We start from the raw sequence: 12,011 nt of genomic DNA, 5'->3' as shown, positions 1-12,011 counted from the left end.
TCGGTTTTCCCATCTGCGGGGGACACGGGATACCGATTCCTACCTTCGGGGAGTGTTACAAGGACTAAGCACAAGTGCCTCGCAAATGGTCATTTGCTGGCTGCCGGTTTTTAACTCTGGATCAGCCAAGAGAACAAACCTTCCGCTGGACCCCAGCCCAGGCACTTAGGTCCCCAAACTGCCCAGACGCACAACTCTCTGTTCCCTTCCCCGACTCGTCCTTCTGTGTCCTGCCTGGTGCTGGGCTCCCCTGGCCAGGCCCGTGGGGGTGGCGACAGGCATGGGGCCAGAGCAGCAGGCGGGGGCCGGTGAAGGGGTCCGGAGAAATGGCTCCATCCGGAGGCACATCGCTGTCCGGGGAAAGCCACAGCTTAGATGCAGGAGACTGGCTGGCAAACGGATCTTCACCTCCCGTCTCCATTAAAGGATGGTTTGACCCGGACCTGCTCCCATGCGGGAGAAATGAGAAACAAGCGATATTCCCACTGGAAAACACCCTCGGATCATCCGGGCCAGGCGGGTGATTGACCGAAGAACACAGACAAGTGCGGGACGCAGAAGTGAGGGGCGTAGGGTAGTGTCTGCCCGTGGCCTGTGGTTATTTCAGTGCCTTGTTCATTTCAGTTTAAATCTAACCTGCAGACACGCGGCAAGAGTGGGTAACTCGGACCGTAGAATCGCGACTGCCCGGGGCTGGGAGAGTGGGGGCAGCCTGGGAGTGACTGTTAGCAGGCACCTGTTTACTTTCCGGGGTGATGAGAAGGTTCCAGAACTGGACGGGGTGATGCTTGCCCAGCTCTGCGAACACACGAAAACCCACTCAGTTTTACACCCTTGAAGTGGGTGGATTTTAGAGCGTGAGAGCTACAGCTCAACGACACTGTTCAAACAACGGGAAGGATATAGGAGAAAAAGGCCAGAGCTCGATGAATTTTCAGCAAGTGCCTCCTGTACCCCCCCCCCCCACTCAGATGAGAGGCAGAACCCTGCCAGCATCCCAATCACCCCCCGATGCTCCAATTCATCTTCTGCCCCCCGCTCCCCCCCCCCCCCACCCACTCTTTAAAGGAAACCATGATTCTGACCTCGGACAGTATCCTAGTTTTGCCCGTTCCGGTCCATCCTAGGGTGGAACCATTCAGCGCGTGGATTCCTTCACGTCCGGCTTCTTTCACCCATGTTGGTTTCTGGCTCGGGACCAGTCTTCACGGCTGCGGAGGATTCCACTCTGTGAACACACAGTGAGCAATTTATCCACGCTGGTGGGCATTCGGGCACGTCTGTGTTTGAGCGACTCCCAGGAGAGCGGCCGTGGACATCCTTGTGGGACGCACTCGCCAAACCTCAACGTACTCATCTGTAAAATGGAACCATAGTAACACCTCTGGCGTTGGAAAGCACCCCGCACAGTGCCTGGCTCCTGAGTGCCCGCTGGACGGGAGTAACGATGGGTGTTGCCAGCGCTGGTCAGGCTTTCTCACCCTGCGTCTGTCCCCTTTCACCAAAACCCATTCACACTGGGAACCCCTGACTGCTAACGATGAATGCTGGTTAGCACTGACAGCTTCTGAGAAGAACTCACAGGGCTAAGTTTTAACATCAACCCGCAGAAAGTCAGTTCCCTTTATGCCCCTCCAAACCCCGAGAGACAGTTACTTGGACGGCTGTGTTGCAAAACAGTTACATTAATCATGCACTTCTACCTTGAAACTGCTCTTTGGCCCGTGTATTCGTCGTTTCAACGTGTCATATTCTCTAATTGTCCTGAGGTCGAGTCAGCAGTCACAGTTGAGAAGTTTGTAATTTATAGCAAACGCGGAAAAATGCAAGTCTTTAATTTTATTAAAGTCGAGTTTCCATCAAAAGCAAAAACCAAAACACCAAAAACCCACAAGAAAAAGAAAGAGAAAACAAAAGAATCCGCCCACAAGCTTGCAAAGCCCAGTCGTGTCCATAGCGCCCTTCTGCAGAAGGTTAATGTTTGAAATGTCTTTCTAGTTACATTTCGAAATGGCTTCATGCGCCATTAACCGCTTTGTAGAGGCATGAATTTTCCCGGGGCACCGTTTTTGCCAAGGAGGGTGATGGCCCGCGAAGGGAAATGGAAGGCTGGAGGGTGCGATGCCCCATAAAACCCAGGTTTCAGGACCATGGAGAAGATTAAGCTCCCTCATTGTGCATTTCAAGTGGTCTCTGGGGATGCCTTTTAATCTGCAGGTGAAAGCTGCTGATTCCCAGGGTGATAACAAGCAATCGGGTTCCAAATGGTCTAGAAAAGAAACCCAGCCGGCCCGATGGCTTTTTTTTTTTTTTTTTAATTCCCTCTCATTCGAGGCATCTGATGTGGACTTAGCATAATTAAACTGGTGACAAGGGCCACGAGATAAAACAGCTATCTGAGGGAGGGATTTTTTTCCAGCTGGGCTAAAGGATCAATTAAATCCCCGGGCTGAGATATCAAATCATTAGCACCTCCCTAATCCAAAGGCTGCTCAACTCTGCCAGGAAGTGGGGAAAAGGGGCACAAAGACCCTAGGGTGGGTGCTGACCCGGGGAGCCAGCCTGGGAGTGCAAATAGGGCAGGCGGGTCCCTGGGGTCAAGGTCCTGAGGCGTCTGGCTCTCCCCTGGTGAACTCCAGGAGCCGGGCCCACCGAACAATCTTACAGAACCAAACGTGCACTGACGCCGGATGCTGTCCCCATTTCTCTGGAGTGGTAGAGTCTGCCTGACTGCACAAACCTGAGATGGCCTCAGACCCCAAATCGCACGCCCCTGCCCTCTGACAGGGTGGTTGTTAAATGCCTGCAAAACCCTCAAAGTGGGACCCGTCCCTCTGGGTCACTGTTTCCTCATGTGTAACACGAGAGCAAATAATACACACACACACACACACACACACACACACACACACCTGGGAAAGCTGCGGGAAGTACGTGAGGAACAGCAAACAAAGCCCCTGGTCTAAGGCGGAGCTCATCAGACATCACCTCTCCCCCTTAACCCTTCATCTGAGTGGTGGCTGTGTTTTATTTCTTTAAACCCACAGCAGGGGTAGAGCTTGCAGGTTAAGGGAGACTGGCTCTGTGGACCATTCCTCCGAACCTTCCCAGCATGAACAATTTCTACGTCTGTCCGCTCAGGCCAGCATGTGGCCCACGCATCCCAGAATGGCCGTACGGGAGGCGCACGTATAGAAATCTTGCCACGTCAGTTAGCAAACAGCCCATCCTCCCTCCACCCCAAGTGTCCCCCCCACCAGCCTCCATGACGCCTCCCCTCAGATTCCCCAGGGGAACTGAGGGGCTCACCCCAGGGAGCAGGAGCCTCTGGGACCCTACGGCCCCCTGGATCCACCCTGATTGGCCAGTGCCACGCTGCTGGGCTCACCGACACACTCAGCAGGGATGCGGGCATGACTATCGCCCGTTCATCGAGGGGAAGCAACGGGGGTGCCCAGAGGGGAGGAAACCAGCTCAAGGGCAATCTTCCAGGAAGTGACAGACCCAGGACCTGAACACAGGGGCTGCTTGACTCCTGGAGGCCAGACGGGAGCAGGCGCGGCGTCTGAGGGACACGATGAACGCATCCCAAGCCTTGCTCGGGTACACCCCACCCCTCACCTGGTCGGAATCCTGCCTCCGCCATATTGACAAGCTATGTCACTGCAGGCAAGTAACCTAAGCCCTTCGGCTTTAGCGTCCTTCTTTGCAACAAAACCAAACGAAACCCAGAGCTTTCTCACCTACTGGCACTCGAAGCCACGTCATTCTTGCAGCACAGCACGGTGTCATTCTGTCCTATGCATTTGTGGATGGTCCGGAGCCTCAGTCCCCTAGATATCAATAGCACACGCCCCCGCCTTTGATCAGGACCATCAAAACGGACTCCAGACGTCCCCTTGGTGGCAAAATCATCCCCAGTTGACAATCCCTACCTTATTAAGGTTATTCTCAGGGTAACAGCTTACAGAGAGAGCCTGATGTCCTTACCTTGTTCATCAGTGAGGACTGGATTTGCCTGCAAGTAACAATGTCTCGAACAGGCAGCTGCTTGGCTCTCTTTCACAGGAAAGGCCAAATGTTAGCAGTTCAAGGCTGCACGGGTGGCTCTGCTCCATTCCTTCATTCCTGACCTTTGACCTCGCCCACAGGGACCAAGGTGACAGCTGAAGGCAAGAGTATGGAGAGAGAGATGAGGGAGAATGGGAAAGGCAGAGGTCACAGGTCCGCCAGCCATCCCTTCAAATAGATCCCCAGGTGGGGCGCCCGGGTGTCTCAATCAGTTGAGCGTCTGACTTGGGCTCAGGGCGCGATCTCACGGCTCGTGGGTTCGAGCCCGGCATCGGGCTTTGCTCTGACAGAGCGGAGCATGCTTCGGATCCTCCGTCTCCCTCTCTCTCTGCCCCTCCCCAGCTTGTGCTCTCTCCCTCTCCAAAAATAAACATAAAAAATAATAGTCAAAAAAAGATTCCCCGAGGTGCTGCCCCGTTGACCCTCTACTGACATCCCATTGGCCAGAACTTGGTCACATGGCCACACCTAGCTGCAAGGGAGGCTGGGAAATGTAGTCTTTATTCTGCACGGGCACACGCCAGGCTGACATCATATTGCTGTGCAAGAGGAGAGAATTGGCTACATAGGTCGTGAAATCTCCTGGGCCTGCTGCAGTCAGGAAATGGATTAAAGCCAAAGGCTGTCAGCACCACCAGGCTAGGAGGGCGATAATCCTTGGAACATCTGGCCCATTACATTTAATAAACCATGAGGCAAGAAATGTTAGCACAGCACACAGGAAATGAACACACATGCTACTCCTCTTTCAAAAGAAATCCTGAAAAATGCTGCAGAGCCTGTACCCTTTATAACCTACTCACTCCCCCTACCCCCCACCTGCCTCCATGTTCCACGTGAACTTTCAGTGACAGGGAGGGAACATGGCACACTGGCCGGGAATCTGGGGGACTGATTTCCATTCTGCCTCCCAGGGGCAGCATGACTTAGATCAGTCTCCGTGCTATCCGGGCCTCAGTTTGCTGTCCTGTAAACAGGGCCAATATTGGCCATCAAAATCTGATATATTTGTGTGCATGCATCTTGTAAATTCCTTAGCGGCACCGTCCGATAGAACATTCTGTGATGATGGAACGTTCTAGATCTGCACTGTCCAATATGGCAGCCACCAGCTCCCCCCGTGTGGCTACTGGTCACAGCAGCATCACTCACAACAGCCAAATGGTGAAGCAGCCCGGATGTCCAGCGACAGACAAACGGATAAACGAAATGAGGTATATACACACCATGGGGTATTATTCAGCGTTAAAAAGGAACGGAACTCTGACACCTGCTGCAACATAGGTAAACCTTGAGGACAGTATGCCAAATGAAATATACCAGTCACAAAAAGACAAATACTGTATAATTCCACTCCTGTGAAGGACCTGAAATCATCAGATTCACAGAGACAGGAAGTAAAATGGTGGCGGCAGGGGCTGGGGTGGGGGAGGGGAAGGGGGAAGTTATCATTTAATGGGAACAGAGTTTCAGTTTTGCAAGTGAAAAGTTCCAGAGCCGATGGTGACGGCTGCCCAACAGGTGAATATGCTTCATGCACTTAAAAATGGTTAAAATGGTACATTTTAGGTGATGCCTATTTTTATTGATACGGTTGGTAATATTGATACATATATTTTTATATGATTTTTTTGACAAGGACCCCAAAGGACTCTGAAACTCATCGGCACGATGAGAAAATGGTAACAGAATGAGGTGGGAGACCCCGCCTGGATCCGGGTGGGGTGAAGGCTGAAGAACAAAGAGCAAAAATCCAGATGTCTGAGGAGGATTTAGGGGCACCAGGACCGCAGGATGACGTCATCAACCACGCTGAGCCCAGGAGCTAAAAACAGACGAACCATTTCTAGAACAGGGACCTTTTTCGTCTCTAGAACGGGGACCTTTATCGTCTCCTCCTTGGTGCTATTAAGGCTGCAACGTGGGTCTTAATGTTAAAATAAAACAACGTGAAAATAAAAGGTCACCCAGTCCTCAAGGTGATCTTGCCTGGACAATACGGCGGCCTGGAGATGTGGCTGCTTCAGGGGCCCCAAATATGGGCTGACTCTGAATCTGATGCTCGGTTTTGTTTGGGATGGCAGGCATTTCAATTCTCTTCTTCGCGTTTAAATATGCAAAATCTTACATCAAATCTGTACTTCCAGTTCCATTGAACAAATAAGAAAATCTGTCATTGTGGAGCCTGCTCTCCCACGTGGCACCGACAAGCTGCTGTGGAACAGTGGCAACCCTGGGTGGGGGGGTAGGGGGGGAGTCACCTTCCTCAGTTGACAAGCCCCACGAAGTTCCTATGGTCTCCCCAAGAACAACAGATGCTAAGAATGTCTGATATAGACAGGAAGTTGACAGATAATCTCCCTAAAGCCCATTATAGAGATCGGGAAATTGGAGCGCAAAGAAAATAAACAAGCGGGGTGGGGTTCAGAGTCATGGATGAGCCGCATTGAAAGGAGAAAATCAGGTCTCTGAGATCCCATTCCTTATTCCTAGCTGTTTTCAGGGACTTAAAACACACGTGTGCGCACAGCCTAGTGCCCCCAGCAACAGTAGCAGCGGTGGGATGTTTACTGATCACTTGCTACAAACCCAGGAGCTGCCCATCAGGCTTCCCCTTACAACACTACTCTCAGCCCGAGGGGATGACTGGGGACGTGGAGGCTGAGTCGAGAGGTGAAGCGTCCTGCCTGAAGCCACACCACCCGGGAGGAGGCTCAGCTGAGGTTTCTGTGTGGCTCTGTCCAATTATCCAGTGCTTAACCACAGTTGCAAATTCTACCCCAGTAAGCGACAGTTAGCATCTCACCCTCTAAAAATTACATCAACCCCAGGCGTTTCATAGCGTCGAGCTGGGAAGACAATTGGACTTGATGATTCTAAGCTCAAATGGAAATCTGGCTTCCCCACGCGCACAGGATCAGAACTGTGCTGTGGGAACCCATTCAATCGCCTCCTTATAGTGTCGTTACTATCAGTTAACTCCATAACGAACAGCCCACGCTCTACCCAAAGCAACAGTAAGTCTTCCTTGTAAATCCTAATAGCTTAAGCGTCCCCATCGACACCGTGGGATTTATTTTCCTTTCTAAATACATTTGCGAATGGTTGTTTCCCAGCCACAAATCAATATATCGTAAATCGGGAAAGCCAGAGCCGCGGACACCCTCACTGAACGCTTTCTGCAGGAATGAACATTTTCTTCTATTGAACTGGCCCCAGAGGAACAGTGGACCTAAAAGTCCTAGAGGCTCTGAACTGGACTTCAGTTTCCTCTTCTGATCTTTTGAAGCTGTGTGACCCAGTGCCTGGCACTCAACCTCTCTGGGCCTGGGCATCCTTTTCTGGCAGATCGGAGGGCTACAGCCATGTCAGAGACCCGCCCAACCGAGTAAGACGGGCGCACATCGCCCAAGTTTGTAAATTATAATGCCTTATGCAGCTGCTACTTATCTTTCGTCCCGCAGGAAGAGCATGCTGCCGGTTTTTGACAATTTCGACTCCTGGTTTTTGCTCCAGGTTTATACTGTCTCCGGTTCCAGTGCTTTCCTTAAATAATTAATTTCGCTTCATACTTTAATCTTCAAAGCCCTCGACACCTGCCGTCGGAGTAAGGCGGCGCCACTTAACGCAATTACATTCCTGCTACGGCTAAATTAAAGGCCACCCTCACAGCTTGGAAAATGGCAACTGAAGGTTTCAGGATGATTACTGACCTTCTAGAAGGGAGCTGCATCCAAATAACAGAGATGACGGGCTGGGGTGGGGTTCAACACTTAAGGAAGTGCCACTCCCCTGACCTTTAACCTCCTCAGCCTGGGCGCACCAGCAGGCTCGGGCCCAGCAGCACCTGCGCAGGCTGGGGGAGGGGCGGGGCGCAGGGCTGGGGGCGGGGCTGGAGGAGGAGCGTGGGAGGGGCGGGGCATTCCTCGGGAGCCCGTGCCGAGGGCTCACTCCGGAAGTTTCCGTTACTCCTTCGCTACTTGCCTGCTTGGCCACCAGAGAGGGTCCTGTCTGAGGGCGCTGTGCGACATCATGTGTCTTTCGGTTGGGTGGGATGGGGCCGCTGAGTGCTCCAGGAGCAAAGGAGGGCCTGGAGAGAATTACTCCGCCCTGTGACTCAGAGATGGACAGCCTGGTGTGCCAGAGAGAGCAGGGTCTCTGTAAGGTGGCCCTCCTGGTCTTCCCAGCCCCAAAGGCCCACCGGTATGCTTTTTGCTGTGCTTTGTGTGTTCTCCATGGTGATCATAAAAGTCTAGTTCCAGTGCGTTCCGGAAGGCCCCTGTGGGCAGGTGGTCTCACCACTGCCACTTTCAGCCCCAAGAAAAGGAGTCATCAGGTCCTCTGCACCAGTCAGCTGGCCCTAGGCCTCAGCTTTATTTGCAAAAAAAATAAAATAAAAATTCACCGTTTAAGGCACGAAAAAATATATTTGCACGTTGATTTTACTATATTATGTTTACGAGGATGGAGCGGTACAGCAGGATTTCAAAGGGCAGGGACTCAGGTGTCAGACCCACCATCACCCCTGTGCGGCCTTGGACGAGTTGCTTAACCTCTCTGAGCTTGTTTCCTCACCTGTAAGAAGATCACGAGGAGTCCCTAGCTCAAACTTGTTGGGAGGGCTGAGGTCGCCACGCAAGGTGGGCAGCACGCCCTCCAGCCTTCACGACGAAGTGGGTCCAAGCAGGTCCGGAGATCCGCGTGACCAGATGGTTGTGGATTCCTTACTGCACGGAGAGCACGCCTTGGACTTTTTTACGCAACATTTGGGAAAATATGTGAAAACAACACATGCCCGTTGTAGAACATTTAGAAAATGCGGGAAATTACTCAGAAGAAAATAAATCTCGTTTCCTGTGATGCCCCCACCATCGCTCCAGTGACGGGCTATTCATAAGTGTCCTGATCATGAGCCGGGCAAGCCCTACGTGGAATGCAGGAAAATGAACAGAACGTGTCCTCTCCTGAGCACTCTGGTCCTGGCTTCTAAGCATAGTCCCTCGGAGATGGAGGTCAAGAACCTTCCCCCACTCCATTCATTTCCTTTGCTGACCCATCCATCTAGCGCCCACCGTATGCCCATTCCGTGCCAGCCCGTGCCGGAGGCATAACCGCCCTCCGCAATATTGCTGGGTTTACGTCCACGTCTCAGACCCGCACCGTGTGGCCAGGGTCTCCGTCTTCCGTCTTGCTGGGTGAGGGGACCATCGCCCTACCTCTGTGCCACTCTCTGCCTGTCCAGACTTGCTCTAAATAAACGACTGGGCGTCTTTCCGTCCCTCCTGTTTACTTAGCCATGAAGGGTGTTGTTGAACGCAAAAGCCAAAATTTCTGCTGACAGCAAGGCAAGTCACCGAAACGTGTCCTTTTAGGGTAACAAATGTTTCTGTGTTCCAGCAGAGAACAAAGCTTTTGCGCTTTTTAAAAAAAAATCAGGTCAATTACTATATTGCTTTTAGCTTCTCGATCTTGACGGATTGAGTACTTACCTCAGCATATTGAGGATCCTAGGACAGCTTTCCTGGTGACCTTCTCCCTCCCTTCTAAGGAAAATCACTGCCCTAGATTTTTTGAAATCTTCGTGAAAGCAAAATGTCTGGAGCGAACAGTCCTTAAAAAGATGTGAAAGCATATTATTATAAGATTTTTCCAGCGATAAAAGGGGGTTTATGCGCCCGACAAAACACACAGACGCGTACACAAAATGCTGTTGTCGGGACATTAGAAACAATTAAGCCTCTATCCTCTTTTTACTTTTAAAGGGTTCTGTGTAATTCTAAGGTTTGTTTGCTTTTATTTTTTCATCCAATTGTACAACCTTTGATCAACTAGCTCTTTATTTTATTTTTTTTAATGTTTATTTATTTTTGAGAGAGACGGAGACAGAATGCAAATGGGTTGGGGGCAGAGAGAGAGGGAGACACAGAATCCAAAGCAGGCTCCGGGCTCCGAGCTGTCAGCACAGAGCCTGACGCAGGGCTCGAACTCACGAGCCGTGAGATCACGACCTGAGCAGAAGTCGGATGCTCAACCGACGGGGCCACCCAGGCGCCCCATCAGCTGTCTCTTTAAAAAGTTATTATTGTATATAATACCACCGGGAATAATCCGTAACCTTGGCTGCTCCCTTTAAGCTGGACACAATGCTAAGTGCCCTGCCTGCCTTGTCTTGTGTCTTCCTTACAATAATCCTCACTTTGAGGTAGGTGCCGCTGGCCTATTATTAACCCCATTTTACAGACGAGGAAACTGAGTTTCAGAGAGTCGAAGTAACTCTCCCACGGTTACAGAGTTAGGAATGGAAAGAGCTGATCCTCGAACCCAAGCGCCCTGACTCTAGAGCCGGCAGACTGAATCCGCACACGGTCGTTGAACTTTGAATAAAAAAGAAAAAAAATCACGTATGCAACAACAAAATGGAATTCATGCCTACGGCTTCCGTTCGGAGATAACCACTTAGCGCCTCCGTCTTCTTCCGTTAAAAAATGTCTCTCCTACCATCATAGAATGAACAGGTGTCGGAAGCCTACTGTGCTCATCCGTGAGGGCGCCGGTGCAGTGGGAGAGCGGGTCCGAGAGGCACTGGAGGCCCTCATGCCTTATAGGCACCCAGGAATGTGGGAGAAGAGGCTGAGAAAGACCCAGAAGTGGCGAGCGTCCCGCAGGGCGGCGGAACCACAACACCTGGCTTTCTTTGCTAACAGGTGGAAGTCACGGTCACCTACCTGTACCAGATACACGTTTGCAAGTGAACACGTTCCCTTGAGAATCAGGCCCTGACGAATCGTAAAAGGAGTCGAACAAAGGCACTATTCCATAGAGAATGAAACGTAAGTAACTTCCTGCCAGCCTGCTCTCCAGGCTAGTGGGACGTTGAAAGGACACATGGGCATCCATTCGCCTTAGTTCCAAGGTCTTCCTCACCTTCCCACTGAGGATCCCGGCGGCAGAGCCCTCCCCACCTTGTCCACCTGCCAGATGGACCTGGACCTTGGCACCTTCCCCCGAACATCCTGCCCCTGACAGGTGTCTCTGCCCCCTCGCCCAGAGACGTGCTCTCCGCCCCTCCCGGCTCCCCAGGGCCCCCAGCACCCCCCCCCCGCCTCCCCTTCCTGCATTTAGGCCCCTCTAGCCCCCCAGGACCCCAGGACCCTCACGCTTCTTCTCAGAGACCCGATACAGATGGATGATTCTGGAAACAAAGCATTCAAATTATGAGAAAAAAAAAAACCCACAACTGCTATTAATATGGTTAACGTATCCATTTGTTCGTTGGCCAATTTCACGGCCAAAACATTTCATTGCACTTAAAAACGCTATGTCACTGTATGCCTATCTGGAGCAGGTTACAGAGCGCGCCCGGGAGGAGCCGTGCCCACCGTAAATTAAGTGAGCTCCTTGCAGCCAACGATTTCGAAAGCACAAGAATAAGTATGTTCCCACGTCTTTGCAAAGCAAAGCGTTCGGATGTGCGGTGAGGGTGCGTTTAAGAGGCCGGAGGTCACGGGAGACGAGGCCGCCAAAGGCAGGACCTCCCGGCCACGGGCTAACTTCTGTCCCCCTCCAGTGACGGAGAGCAGAGAAGGGCCCGTCCCGGGGGGGGGGGGGCATCCAGGAAGCAAGAAGGTTGGGGGCGGGGGAAGGACAGGCTGATCCAGCCAGCCAGCCAGCCTTGGCCTGGCACATCAACTTGTTCATGGGGCTGAGCAGGTGCCTGGGGGAACCGCACTTGACCCACTTACCCCGAACGTACCCGGAACGGCATCCTTTTCCTTTGAGGCCTGTGGCCATGTGTCCAGGGGGGCCATCAGCCCACAGGCTGTGCAAGCACTGATGTTTCCTGGGCTGGGGGGGATGGAAGGAGGGGGTTGCGGAGGAGGGGACCCTCTGAGACCCTTTTCACCCCTTACAGAAAGTGATTCATGACCTGACAAGGTGCC

At 52.2% G+C, this 12,011-nt stretch overlaps 1 long non-coding RNA gene across 2 annotated transcripts; it reads right to left on the bottom strand.

Annotated features, from left to right (window-relative positions):
* Nucleotides 1–256: 256 nt before the first annotated feature.
* Nucleotides 257–7,899, bottom strand: LOC132690069 (uncharacterized). 2 transcript variants are annotated; one of them, XR_009615221.3, is made up of 4 exons: nucleotides 7,785–7,899; nucleotides 3,991–4,166; nucleotides 1,086–1,228; nucleotides 257–443 (listed from the first exon to the last, which is right to left on the bottom strand). It is a non-coding gene; the product is annotated as an uncharacterized LOC132690069 (long non-coding RNA). The 2 variants fall into 2 exon arrangements; XR_009615220.3 differs by lacking the exon at nucleotides 7,785–7,899 and adding an exon at nucleotides 5,224–6,210.
* Between the last annotated feature and the right edge of the window lie 4,112 nt (nucleotides 7,900–12,011).

The sequence above is a fragment of the Panthera onca genome, chromosome E2, assembly GCF_046562875.1.
Source record: "Panthera onca isolate mPanOnc1 chromosome E2, mPanOnc1 haplotype 2, whole genome shotgun sequence".
Taxonomy (NCBI): domain Eukaryota; kingdom Metazoa; phylum Chordata; class Mammalia; order Carnivora; family Felidae; genus Panthera; species Panthera onca.
The sequence above is the reverse complement of the archived record's forward strand: the minus strand, read 5'-3'. Positions and strand labels throughout refer to the sequence as shown.